At 37.9% G+C, this 14,492-nt stretch overlaps 1 long non-coding RNA gene and 1 pseudogene across 2 annotated transcripts in view; both read right to left on the bottom strand.

The window, feature by feature from the left end:
- Positions 1-826: 826 nt before the first annotated feature.
- LOC144288759 (uncharacterized) overlaps positions 827-14,492 on the bottom strand; it is a 48,166-nt gene continuing 34,500 nt past the window's right edge. Inside the window, exons 5-8 of one of the 2 annotated variants that reach the window (XR_013356735.1) lie at positions 13,778-13,885; positions 4,897-5,078; positions 3,272-3,315; positions 827-3,030 (exon numbers count right to left, since the gene is read on the bottom strand). This is a non-coding gene — a long non-coding RNA (uncharacterized LOC144288759). Of the gene's footprint in view, positions 3,031-3,271; positions 5,079-13,777; positions 13,886-14,492 lie in introns of both variants that reach the window. The other variant, XR_013356734.1, reaches the window with a different exon arrangement.
- On the bottom strand, positions 8,246-8,696 carry LOC144288303 (COP9 signalosome complex subunit 9 pseudogene; annotated as a pseudogene).

The raw sequence follows: 14,492 nt of genomic DNA, 5'->3' as shown, positions 1-14,492 counted from the left end.
TCTAGATTCTATTTTAGGAGTTAGACAACTTTTCCTGTAAAGGGACGGATAAATACTTTAGGCTTTGCAGGCCATACAGTCTCTATTACAACCATTCAACTCTATCATTCAGCACAACATGTAAAGAAATGAGGCTGGCTATATTTCTTTGTTTTTTTTTAAAGGCCTAGTCACTATATGAGTTCTTTTTTTTTTTTTGTTTTAAAGATTTTATTTATTTATCTGAGAGAAAGAGAGAGAAGAGAGAACAAGCAGAAGAGGGACACAGGGAGAAGCAGACTCCCCCCAAGCAGGGAGGCCATGTCAGGGCTCGATCCCAGCACCCCAGGATCATGACCTGAGCTGAAGGCAGATGCTTAACTGACTGAGCCACCCAGAAACCCTGAACCTGACTATATTTCAAAATAGGCAACGAGCTAGATTAGGGCTTGAGGGTATAGTTTGACAATTTTTGTCTAGTCTGTTTCATTAATCAGCATCTATCCTTTTATCAATACCACACTCTTTTTTTAATGATTATTTTTGCTTCCATTGCAATTATTTTTTTTTTAAGTTTTGTTCATTTATTTTAGAGAGAGAGAGAGAAAGAGAGAGTATGAGTGGTGGAAGGGTTAGAGGGAGAGAGAGAATCCCAAGCAAACCCGCACTGAGTGTGGAGCCTAATGTGGCACTTGATCTCAACACCCTGAGATCACAACCTGAGCTGAAATCAAGAGTAAAATGTTCAACAACTGAGCCACCCCAGTGCCCCGATACCACACTATCTCAATTACTGTGGCCTGTAAGGGTTTTTTCTGGGTTTTTGTTTTTTCTTTTTCTTTAAAATTTTTATTTAAATTCCAATTAGTTAATACACAGTATAATACTAGTTTCAGGTATAGAATGTCGTGATTCATCACTTACATACAACAGCCAGTTCTCAACACAACATGTACCCTCCTTAATATCCATCAATCATTTAACCCATCTCCCCACCCATCTCTTCCAGCAATCATCAGTTTGTTCTATATAGTTAACAGTCTGTTTTATGGTTTGCCTCTCTCTTTTTTTTTACCCCTATATTCATCTGATACATTTCTTAGATTCCACATATGAGTGAAATCACATAGTATTTGTCTTTCTTTCATTCATTTATTTCACTTAGCATAATACTCTTAGTCTCATCCATATCATTGCAAATGACAAAATTTCATTCTTTTTTATAGCTGAATAATATCCATTATATATATTTTTTTCATCAGTCAATGGACACTTGGGCTCTTTCCATAATTTAGCTATTGTTGATAAGGCTGCTATAAACATCAGGTTGCATATATCCCTTTGAACCATTATTTTTGTATACTTTGGGTAAATACCTAGTAGTACAATTGCTGGATCATAGGGTACTTCTATTTTTAAATTTTGAGGAACCTCCATACTGTTTTCCAGAGGGGCTGCACCAGTTTGCATCCCCTCCAACAGTGCAAGAGGGTTCCCCTTTCTCCACATCCTTGCCAAAATCTGTTGTTTCCTGTGTTGTTAATTTAACCATTCTGATAGGTGTGAGGTGATATCTCATTATAGTTTTGATTTATATGTTCCTGATGATGAGTGATGTTGAGCATCTTTTCATGTATCTGTTAGCCATCTGGATGTCTTCTTTGGAAAAATGTCTGTTATGTCTTCTGCCCATTTTTTAATTGGATTATGGTAAGTTTTGAAATCAGGTAGTAGTGTGATTCCTCCAAATTTTTTCTTTTTTCAGAATTGTTTTGACTATTCCTTTGTTTTAGCCATTATTTTGCAGAATTGTTTGTCTATCCTTTGCTCTTCCATTTATGTTTAGGATTTACTTGCCACTTTCTATAAAAGAAAAGGTTTGCCGAGGGTGCCTGGGCGACTCAATCAGTTAACTCAGTTAATTTCAGCTCAGGTCATGATCTCAGGGTTGTAAGATCAAGCCCTGCATCAGCCTCTGTGCTTGGCATGGAGCCTGCTTAAGATTCTCTCTCTCATTCTCCCTCTGCCCTTCCCGTACCTTACTTCCTAAAAAAACAAAAAACAAAACAAAAACAAACAAACAAAAAAAAACAACACTGCTGGAATTTTTATTAGGATTGTGCTGGATCAATAATCAACTTGGGAATGATTATCATCTTAACAATCTTGAGTCTTTCAATCCATGAACACAGATACTTCTTTCTATAGAGATCTTTATTCTATCATCAATATTTTATAATTTTCGGCATACAAATCTTACCCATATTTTGTTAGATTTATACATAAGTATTTAATTATTTCAGTCCTATTGTTAAGTGATTTTTTATTTTAACTTCAATTGTTCATTGCTAATATATAGAAATATCATTGATTTTTGGGTATTGATCATATATTCTGCAAGCTTGCTAAATTCACTTATTAGTTCCAGTAGCCATTTTCTAGATTCTAGGGGTTTTTTTCTCTAGACAATCATATCATCTGTAAATAGAGACAGTTTTATTTCTTCCTTTTTAATCTCTTTGCATTTTTTTTCTCTTCCTTATTGCACTGGCTACTACCTCCAGTGAAGTATTAAATAGCAGTGGTAAGAGTATCCAGTTCTCCTTTGTCCCTGATCTTAAGGGAAAGCAGTCTTTCATCATTAAGTGTGATGTCTGTGAAGTTTTTCATAGATGTTCTTATTAAATTGAGGAAGTTTCTTTCCATTTCTGCTTTACTTAGAATTTTCACCATGAATAAATACTGAATTTTGTTAAATGCTTTTTTGGCTTCTATTGAGATTATCAAACAGGTTTCCTTCTTTAGTCTATTGATATGATGAATTGCAGTGATTCAGTTTCAATATTGAGCCACCTTGCCTTCCCTTGCTCAGGATGTATTATATTTTTTGCCTAAGATTTGATTTGCTGGGCAGCCCCGGTGGCCCAGCAGTTTAGCGCCGCCTGCAGCCCAGGGTGTGATTCTGGAGATCTGGATCAAGTCCCACGTTGGGCTCCCTGCATGGAGCCTGCTTCTCCCTCTGCCTGTGTCTCTGCTTCTCACTCTCTGTGTCTGTCATGAACAAATAAAGAAAATCTTTTTAAAAAATTTTTTATTTTAAAGATTTTATTTGCTAATACTTTGTTGGGGATTTTTGGATCTATGTTTATGCAGGATATTGGTTGTTAGTTTTCATTTTCTTGCAATTTTTGTCTGGTTTCAGTATCCGGGCAATGCTGAGCTCACAAAATGAATTTCTTATGTCAACCTTCCCACTACAAATTAGACAGCTTTTCAATTTTCACCCACTTACTTGATGAGCATTTTAAAACAAAGCAGTCTCTTCAAGGTGACTTCCTATATGAAAAAGAGTGTGCATTAGCAAGACCTCTTTTAGGATATGGATGCCAAGCAATAAACTAGACATACTCATTGGTTTAGTAACTGGCTCCAGAACCCTAAGCCCTTTGTATTAAAGAAAAATTCTAAGCCTCAGCACAATTGTATATTAGTGTACCTCATTAATTTCTTACTGGTTTACTAGCTAAAACACATGTTAAATCAGATTGAGGCTGGGTCTATGTAATTGCTAATCTAATTCTTCTTTCCAAAGACAAAAACAAAAATCACTTTCATCAGAAAAAAATCTCCTTATGGGCAGGGTATATAATTTATTCACCTTTGCATTTGCAATGCTCATAAAAAGCTTGGAAAATCTTGGACATTAGCATAATTTATTTAATAAATTAATGAGTACTTTAAAAATGAAAATGAGGCTTTTGATTTTTTAGTTCAGCTTTTCCTTGTACAAAGCTCTTATTTTACAATAGAGTACTGTTGGAAACAAAATGTATGTCATAAACACTAAAATTTAAATCTTTCACTGCAATAGAAGCATTTAATTTGCCTTCGGATTTTATAGGAGAAAAGCCAAATGTTATTAAATGTAAGTAATAGTTATTATTGAATTTTCTTTACATGAAGGCTGTAATAAACCTGAAGATTATGTTGAAAGCTTAACAAGCTCAACTTTCCAACTACACATATGTTTTTTTATAATAATACACATATATTAGAAAGTATATTGTTGAGGGCACCTGAGTGGCTCAGTGTTTGAGCACCTGCATTTGGCTCAACCTAGGTCATGATCCTGGGGTCCTGGGATTGAGTCCCACATCAGGCTTCCCACAGGGAGCCACTTCTCCCTCTGCCTATGTCTCTGCCTCTCTCTCTCTCTCTGCATCTCTCATGAATAAATAAAATCTTAAAAAAAAAGAAATTACATTGTTGGTATACATATTCCCTCTGCAAAAATAATCTTTTATTTAGGCTTCAAAATCTCCACTAACTGGGATGCCTGAGTGGCTCAGTGTTTGAGTGTCTGCCTTCAGCGCAGTGCGTGATCCCTGGGTCCTGGTATCTAGTCCCACATCAGGCTCCCACAAGGAACTTGCTTCTCTCTCTGCTTGTGTCTCTGCCTCTCTCTGTATGTCTCTCATGAATAAATAAATAAAATCTTAACAAAAAAAATCTCCTTTAACTTTCAAAATAACCACAACTTTATACTTGTGACAGCTCTGTATGTAAGACAAAAAATCCACATGATGCTTTTTTAATATGTATGTACATAATGCATCAAGACAAAAAAAAAAAAAAAAAGCTAACTCATCAGTTAGTTGGCCTACACTACAATGACATCTACTGGCACAAGCAGGACTCAGCACCCAGAGTTAATCTTCAAAATGACAGAGCAGTTTGGAAACTTCCCCTATGATTAGTGATAACCTGAATTAAACCAGCCTGAATTTCTTAAGAGATCATAAGTTTTTGAGCTATCTCTAGCTCAACATGGCCTGAGATTGGGGGCTGGACAAAGAACCTGAAGAGAATGGACCAGGGCATAAGAGAGAGGAGGATTAGAAGAGTTGCAGGGAGAACCTGACTGATATGGCAGCCATGTAGGAGAGGACGCTTGGTCAGTTTTTCTTCTACATAACAGAAGCCTCCTTCTATGTTACAACGAATAGTTCTTCCTCTCTTGGAAAATCTCAGGATTGGAGAACTGTGACCATGGACCCTTCTCCACAAAAGCACTCAAGATGCTCTGGATCTAACTGTATCTTTTGCAAAAGAGAACATTAATAATTAGAATAAAGCATTTAAATGCAAAAAAATGTATGTTTGTCACATTAAAGATGCTCTAAAATGTGTTGAATGATCATGAACATAATCGTCCATAATCTAATCTTTTAAAAAGCCTGGAATCTGAGCAATACTCTAAGAGTTAATTAGCTTTAATAATAAAATAATAATAATAATAAAATGCTCTAAAATGAAGACTCTGTTTTTGTGGTTGATAAACTTCTCTTAAAATCTAACAATAAAAATAAGTCTCATATTTCAAAAAAAATCACACACAATTTTACACACAATCACACAAAAGTCTCAATCTGATCTGTAAACTCTTGGTTAAGAAGGTGGCTCAGCGGTTTGACACCTGCCTTTGGCCCAGAGCACGATACTGGAGTCCGGGGACCGAGTCCCGCAATGGGCTCCCTGCATGGAGTCTGCTTGTCCCTCTGCCTGTGTCTCTGCCTCTTTCTCTCTCTCTCTCTCTCTGTGTGTGTCTGTCATAAAAAAAAAAAAAATTAAAAAAAAAAAAACAGATCAGAAGTTACCAAAGTGTTTTAAGACACTTTAAAATGCATGTAAACAAATTAAAACAACAGTGAGATGTCACTATGTACCTGTTGGAATGGCTGAAATCTGAAACATTAACAACATCAATTACAGCAAGTATGTAGAGCAACAGGAACTCTCATTGTTGGTGGGAATGTGAAATGTTTCAGTTTGACATTCCTTATAAAACTAAACATATGTGTGACCAAGCACTCATACTCCTTGGTATTTACCCAAGCGAGTTGAAAACTTATGTCCGCACAAAAATCCATGTGCAAATGTTGACAGCAGCTTTATTCACATTTGCCAAAACTCAAAAGCAAGCAACCAGGATGTTCTTTAGTAGATGAATGGATAAACAAACTATTATATATTCATACTTCAAAATATTATTCAGAAATAAAATTAAACGAGGTGATTGGCTGGCTCAGTCAGTAAAGCATGCAACTCTTTTCTTTTTTTTTAAGATTTTATTTATTCATGAGAGACACACAGAGAAAGGCAGAGACACAGGCAGAGGGAGAAGCAGGCTCCATGCAGGGAGCCTGATGCAGGATTTGATCCTAGATCTCCAGGATCATGCCCTGAGCGGAAGGCGGATGGATACTCAACAGCTGAGCCACCCAGGCATCCCAAGCTTGCAACTCTTGATCTCAGGGTTGTGAGTTTGAGCCCCATGTTGGGTGTAAAATAAAATCTTACAAAATAAAATAAATAAATAAATTGTCAAGTCACAAAAACATGGATAAACCTTAAATGCATATTGCTAAGTGAAAGAAACTGATCTGAAAAGGCTACATACTTTATATTTCCAACTATATGACATTCTGGAAAAGGTAAAACTATGGAAACAGAAAAAGTTTAGTAGTTGCCAAGGGTTAATGGGGAGGGAAGAATGAATAGGTGTAGAACGAGGATCTTTAGGACAGTGAAACTATTCTGTATGATACTGTAATGGTGGTTACATGTCATTATACATTTGTTCAATCCATAGAATGTACAAAACAAAGAGTGAACCCTAATGTAAACTATGGACTTTAACAGTAATAGATTAATACTGGTTCATTAACTGTAATAAATGTGCCACACTAATGCAAGATATTAATAATAGGAGAAACTATGAGGAGGGGGGAGGTGGTAAGGAGGAAGGGAAGTATATAAGAACTCTCTACTTTCTGCTTGATTTTTTGAAACCTAAAACTGCTCTTAAAATAGCCTATTCCTATTAATTTTAAAAAGAAAAAAATAAACTTTTATTATATTGACATTGAAGGATCTCTTTATTACAGGAAAAAAAAAAGCATGTGGTCCCATAAGGAAGGAATTGAACAGGTTTATGTTCCCATGTTTTCCTCTGCTACAAGTTTAAACGACACATAATCTATGCCAGGAGTTTATTTTATGTGTTTGTGTAAGCAAGTCTCTCTAACAGAATGTTATTTTGCTATTATTTTGCTATTGCCCTAAGGAGAAAAAGACTTTTTACTTAATCCTTGGGTTGATGAAATTAAACATTTCATTTGGTGTGCTTTTCATTTTGATGCCCCTTAGGACTGGGAATTGCCTTTCTCAGAAAGTACTATAAATCAACCGTGAATTGCTGGAGTGATAAAGGGAAAAAGAATGATTCCATTATAGCTTCTGCCAAGAGCTCTCAGGCATATCTAGCAAGGCCCTGCCAAGAAATGCTTAATAGGCTGGTAGGGAGTTCTACTTCTTGAGTCCTTGTGAAAAACTGAAAATTGCTTTTGGCCTGTCAGTTCCATTGTAAAAAGGCTTAGGCTTTAAAATTGATTATCATTTTATCCCAGAAGGCAGAATGGTGGGCCAGCAAATCATGATTTCTATATGCCCTCATCTGAACTCCTAATACTTACCAAAGGGGAAATATTTTTCATTCGTTTCCATAAAACTCAAAGGGAAGTAGATATTTGGGCAACAGCTTGAGTAAGTTCAAGAAAGAACTTTATCTTCTGGCCTGAATTATTTGGAGTTTGGGTCCAAAAGTAAAAATTTCACAAAATAATAACTTTCTACCTTTAGGATTGAGTAGGCCTAACCTTAGCAAACAGAAAAAAGCAATTGTAAGATAAGATCATAGTTGTAACTGTTCATATTATTCACATTAAAAGATATTATTTTGGTCTCATGCTATTAAATGTGTCTAAGGAAAAGACCCTGTCCCAAATGAAGACATAAAACCAAAGGAAGTGAATCTCTGTACCCCCATGGAGGTACCTTGCACTCAGCTTGCTCGGGCATACCCTAATGCATATACAAAACTTAGTCTATTGGAGCTTCTGGGAGAGAAGCAGACTATGTGAGATGTGGGGAGCCTTAGAAAGTCTCCTACCAGCCTAACCTCTGGTTAGAAATCCATTTATTTATCTTATTTCGTAAATTGTAGTTCTGGTTACTCACTATATATTGCAGTTATAGAGATCACAAACACTCTTGAGTGAATTCATTTGTCCAGATTTCCCTCTTCTGTAGCATCTGGCTAAGAATGGAGCCCTAAAGAAATCACATACTCTTTTCTTTTTTTATTGAAGTATCATTAACCTTCAATGTTATATTAGCTTTAGGTGTGCAATATATAACTCACCAATTCTTTTTATTTTATTTTTGCATCACTTTTTCTTTTAACTGAAAGACAAAAGTTGGTCACATTCAGAGATTAGCAGGCCTCATGCAGATATTTAAAACCATCCTTCTCTTTCTTGGTAACCACCTCCTAATTTTAAGTAATGTCCACAAGTTCTTTAGAGCCATCTGGAATTGTCCTCTGCGGAGCTCCACCACAGCAGTACAGTGCAGTACAGGGCAGGCATGAGCACACGTGCTCCTGGATGGCGTCTCACTGGATGTCATCATCATCAAACAGATCTTCAAAATCATTGAAAAAGTCTGCGTGAACTGCCTTCTCGTTGGCTGCCAAGTCCATCAGGAGCCCTGTGCTACCTCCTGCCTCGTCCAGGTCCACGTAGGGCCCGGGGCCCTCGGGGAACATCTCGTCCGCCGCCGGCTTCATCTCGCCGCCAGCGCCCTCCTAATTCAACAATTCTATACATTACCCAATGCTCACCACGAAATGTGTAGTCACCATACAACATTATTACAATGTTATTGGCTTTATTTCCTTTGGTTTACTTTTCATCTCTGTAACTTATCTATTTTATAACTGGAAGGTTGTACTTCTTAATCCCTTTTATTTATTTTGTCCATTCCTCACCCCTCTGACAATCACCAGTTTATTCTCTGTATTTAAGAGCCTGTGTTTGTTCATTTGTTTTGTTTTTTAGATTCCACATGTAAGTGAAATCATGGCATTTTTATTTCTCTGACTTATTTCACTTAACGTAATATCCTCTAGGACCATCCATGTTGTGCAAATGGCAATATCTCATTCTTTTTTATGATTAGTTATATTCTATTTTGTGTGTGTGTGTGTGTGTGTATGCCATACCTTTATCCATTCATCTATTCATGAACACTTGAGTTACTCCTATACCTTGGCTATTGTAAATGATGCTGCATTAAACATAGGGGTGCATATAACTTCTTCAATTAGTGTTTTCCTTTACTTTGAGTAATCATCTCTTATATATCTATTGAAGAGAGAGGAGGAATAATTTTGGAAGAAGAAAGAATTGGGACCCTCAGAAGATTGCCCAATCTACCATAGCAGTAGCCATTCTCCTTCAAGATTTTTATTATAAGTAGCAACGGCAAGGAGGCATGCATCTTTGCCTCCTACTTAATATCCAGATTCCTTTGCTGAGATATTCAGAAGACAAAATACTTAGTGGATAACTGTTATCTTTCCTAACATTCCCTCTTCCTTTAGTTCTTAAAACCACATTTTAAGTGTGGCACTCCTTTGGCCAGACGTTAATTTCAAATACTACACTCAGATCTAGTTATCTTTAGGGCAGAAGAGTCTGAGCAACTATACTCAAAGCAGCATCAACCTGATTTTACTAATCCCTTGTTATCAACCAGACCTATCAAAATAGGAAGAAATGAGTATAGAGGAAGAAGAAATGTTGTAGACATAATGTTACAAGCAGGTCTTATTCTTAAAACCCATTTATTAACACAAGCATATATAGGCACAGAGAGTCTAGAATTTTGGCTCAGATCATACAGATATTTAACGAGCAGAGGCAGGATTCAAACCCAAACCCATCTGATTGAAACCCACATTATTTCTACATCCTCTCAATGAACCATTAAATTTCAGCCACTGTTTTAAGGGCTTTCTATCCATTAACTCATTTAATCTTCCCTGAGGCTCTGTGAAGATGATAGCAATATTATCCCTATTTACACATGAAGATAATAAGGCAGTAGCAGCAGAAATAATTTGCAACTAGTAAACAGTAAAGCTTGGGGTTGATTCCAGGTAACCTTGAAAATACAATACTGCTTCTCTTAAACTGTAGTTCAAGAATTGTCTTCTTATGCATAGATCAATGGAACAGAATAGGGAACCCAGAAATTGATCCACAGCTATATGGTCAACTAATCTTTGCAAAGCAGGAAAGGATACCCAATGCAGGGGAAAAAAAAAGTCTCTTCAACAAATGATGTTGAGCAAACTGGACAGCAACATGCAAAAGAATGAAACTGGACCACCTTCTTACTCCAGACACAAAAATAAATTAAGATTAAGGATCTAAATGTGAGACCTGACCTGAAACCATAAAATCTTAGAGGAAAGCATATAAAAAAGTTTATAAATTTAAAGATTACATACATGCTTAATAGTATTATTACAGATGACCAAAAATTAGTACTGTCATTAAAGCTCAAGATATTCCAAGGAATCTTTTTTTCTTATGAAATCACACAACTTCCTTTGAGCTCATTGAAGGGATTTTTTTCCTCCTGGATACCCTTTACTGGTGGATCTTCCCCAGATCTTTCTTCCACATAATCCCTTACTTCGTCACAACATTTGGAAACTAGCATTCTTTCCGGGGTCACTTCTATCTTGAGCTGGTCAACTTCCATCCATGGATTCTAACATCCATGGAATAATTGAATCACTATATTGTTCACCTGAAACTAATATTACGGTGTGTGTTAACTAATTGGAATTTATTATTTTTTAAAAAAGATTTCACTTATTTATTCATGAGAGACACAGAGAGGTAGAGACACAGGCAGAGGGAGAAGCAGACTTGTTGCTGAGCAGGGAGCCTGATGCAGTACTCAATCCCAGGACTCTGGGATTATGACCTGAGGGTTTAGCCACTGAGCCATCCAGGTGCCCCAACTAACTGGAATTTAAATAAAAACAAACAAACAAAAAAAGGAGTTTCTCCTTACAAATGAATTTTGAATTCCTCCTAAGTTTCAGTCAGTTTCAGCCATTATAAAACATCTGTCTTCCTACTGCCTTTCCCCACTCTGGTTCATCTTTAGCAGATGATGTCATGAGCTTAATGAAAGCAACACTCCATAGTCATTAAGCGGGCTCAGTAGAGTCAGCAGATAGGATACAGAGCCTATCTCCCAGCTGTGTGAAATTGGGCAAGCCCTATAACCTCCCAAATTCTTAGTTCTGTTGTCTGTAAAATGAGATATATTCAACACTATCTCATGTAATTATTGTGAAATTTAAAAAATGCATCCGTGTATAAATATTCTCAGCCCAGTGGCTGGCACCATTCAATAAATGGTACATATCATCATCATCATCATCATCACTGTTGTAATTATATCAATCTGTGTTACTATTATACTGGGAACACAAAACATGATGATGAGGATGCTTGCTAATTTTATCATATATTTGTGTGCTTTTCCAAAGGAAAGTACTCAGATTTCCAATCCTGTGAAAAATGACTCATTGTTCTTTCTCAAAAACATTTGAAGCAAAGAGTGGGAATTTGGAACAATAGTATGCTTTATGTTAAAACACCATGTACCAACGAATGGCAGTTATTTCTCACAAGTGCAAACTCAGAAATTTGAATCCAATTTATTGCATTAATCCATGGGGCAGGGATGAGAGAGGAGCCTTAGCTATTAAGGAGGATCTTCTCCAACACATAAGAACAGTGACTCATCAGAGTAGCCTTGCTCACACAGATCCACCGTTATGAATCTTTGGCATAGGATCCTATAACAGGCATTGTAGATCCAAGTGCTTTTTCTTCCCTTCTCCATCACTACTAGAATGTCAAATTTGTCCAAGTATCAGATAGCAATATGCTCAGGGAAGGTTGACTCTGTCTCCAGGAATGAATCATAAGAAGCCAAAGCCAATCATGGTATTTCCATTTCCCTTCATTTACATTGGCTTAAGGATGAGAGTATGACACAACAGGGGGGTCAATTAATTTTAAGGAAAAATCAGCTGGGAGATAGTAAAAAGTTGTTCTTCCCTGATAAAAGAGAAAGTCATATGAGAAGAAAACCCTTTCCTTTTGCTAGTGTTGTCAGATGAGGGCAGAACATTTTGAATAGTGGCAGCTATCATGTGACCATGAGAAGAAAGCCAAGAGAAATGCAGCCTAACTGACCAAGAGCTCAAGTATCCTTAAGCTTCTGAGACCTTCCACTTCTAAATTTCTTTTCATGTTAGATAAAAGACTCCTATTGTTAGTCAGATAATCTGTTACTTACCCATCTTCTAATTAATTCAAGCCATAATCCATTTGGTTCTAAGCTAAAACCATTTCATGGGAATTAAGAGAATTCCAAAGCTCTCTATGTAAAGGATATGAGGCAATAACCAGTACCCAATCACATCATATTGTCATATAACCCCAAATTCCCTCATACATTAAGATGAAAAAAGAGTGAAAAGAAGATGAGCTTTAGAGTGAGACAGGTATGGGTGTGCCTGGGTGGCTGAGTCAGGTAGGTGTCTGCTTTCAGCTCAAGTCATGATCCCAGGGTCCTGGGGTCCAAGCTCCATATGGCTTCAGGCTCCCTGCTCAGCAGGGAGTCCACTTCTCCCTCTGCTTCTGCCCCGCTCATTCTCTCTCTCTCCTACTCTCTCTCAAATAAATAAATAAAACCCTTTTAAAAACTATAGAATGAGATAGGTATGAACTTGAATCTTGGCTCTGCCATTTACCAGCAGTGCAAATTTAAGGAAATTATTTAACAATTCCAAGCCTCATTTTTGAAATGTGTCATACGGAAAGAACAATACTTACCTGGTAGCATTTTGTGGTAAGGGTCATATAGAAATACAGAGAAAACATTCTGTTACTTAATCTCTCCGTTGAATATGCAGACCCTGGCACATGGAGGGCCTTAATTGGATGCCTGTGTAATTTATTATTTAAACTGGGGTTCATTCAGGCAATCAAGACTTACAGTCATCTTAGGCTTCACAAGTGCACTCTCTTTCTTGCCCCCAACTCCCTCTCTGTCTCTTTGTCTATCCGTCATCAATTTAGAAATAATCTTATTTAAACCCTTCATTTTTGCATGCAGGTATTTCCAGCTCCTCCTGCCACTTTCCTGGCCAAGAGAAACTCGGTGCTCTCTCCAGGATTTCAGTGACTTTCCACCTCGGGACCCCTCAGGTCCAGTCTCTAGTGGCCTCTGAAGCAGTTCCCACCACACATCACATTACCTCTTATGTCAAACCTGTCACCTTCTCTAGTTTCCACAACATCAAAATCAAAATCGCCCACATATAATATTCCAGATCAAGTATATTCCACCTAAGATTTCAGGGGAGACAGGGAGAGCTTACACTTAAGTAACCTAGGCACTTCATTCTTAAAAGACTCCTGGTTTGGGTTGCTACCATGGACTTCTGCTGGCTTTGCCTAATTCTGGCCTTTCTCTTGCTGCCTACTTTCTCCACTTTGTTGCCTTCATCTCCCCTTCCCTGTCCTTCCCCTTGTATGATAGAGCCTACCCCTAGCCCCAAATCTTTTTTTTTTTTTTAAGATTTTATTTATTCATGATAGACACAGAGGGGGCTGGGGGCAGAGGCACAGGCAGAGGGAGAAGCAGGCTCCATGCAGGGAGGGAGCCTGACGTGGGACTCGATCCCAGGTCTCCAGAATCAGGCCCTGGGCTGAAGGTGGCACTAAACCGCTGAGCCACCTGGGAGGCCCTCCAAATCTTAACCATAGCTCACATGCAAGCCCTCAGCAGGACTTACCTTCTCTCCCAAGTGTGGCAGACATACTCTGTCTGTAATAAACCTGTGGCCAGGGCTTAAGAAAAGCAACAGAGCCAGCATCCGTGGAAAAGCTTTACCATCTGAGGTCTGAAGGAGAGAGAATAGGGAGCAGTTACTAAAACCAGAGGGCCTATATCGGAAGGACTTCCTGACAGGAAGACCCAGCCAGCTTTAGCTTTGGTCACTTGAGATGGAAGGAGCGAGAGTAATAAATACCCTGACCTCACTGTCCTCCTCCCTATCTTCAGCCAGTGCCCTGCTTTTGCTGAATTTAACCAAAGCCAGAGAGAACAGGGGTCCTTTCTAGGGCAGTTCATCCAGGCTAGCCTCCCAGGGTGAGGAGGGTAGAAGAGAGTAGAAAGTAAATCAGTAGGGGGCATTCAAAGAAATCTGGCACAGTGGCTTACCCAGGGAGTGGGTGACAGAAATGGGACAAAGACCAGTGCCTCTGGCCTCAAGTCCCATCTTCCTTGGCCAAAAGCAGGGCAGAAATAATGGAGATGACAGGGTATCCAGGAAAAGAAAAATTTACTAATCGCAGATAGTGCTCCTTCTCCCTTCTTGTAAGCAGAGTCCAATATATAGTGAATACTCAATAAGATTTTACCAAATGAGGGAACTAAGTGAATTATGAAAGAAGTCTGACCACCTCACCTTCTGCAGGGATTTAGTGAGGCATGTTCACAGGCTCCAC

Source organism: Canis aureus, chromosome 18, assembly GCF_053574225.1.
Source record: "Canis aureus isolate CA01 chromosome 18, VMU_Caureus_v.1.0, whole genome shotgun sequence".
In the NCBI taxonomy this organism is placed as follows: domain Eukaryota; kingdom Metazoa; phylum Chordata; class Mammalia; order Carnivora; family Canidae; genus Canis; species Canis aureus.
This window is presented reverse-complemented; position numbering and strand designations above follow the sequence as displayed.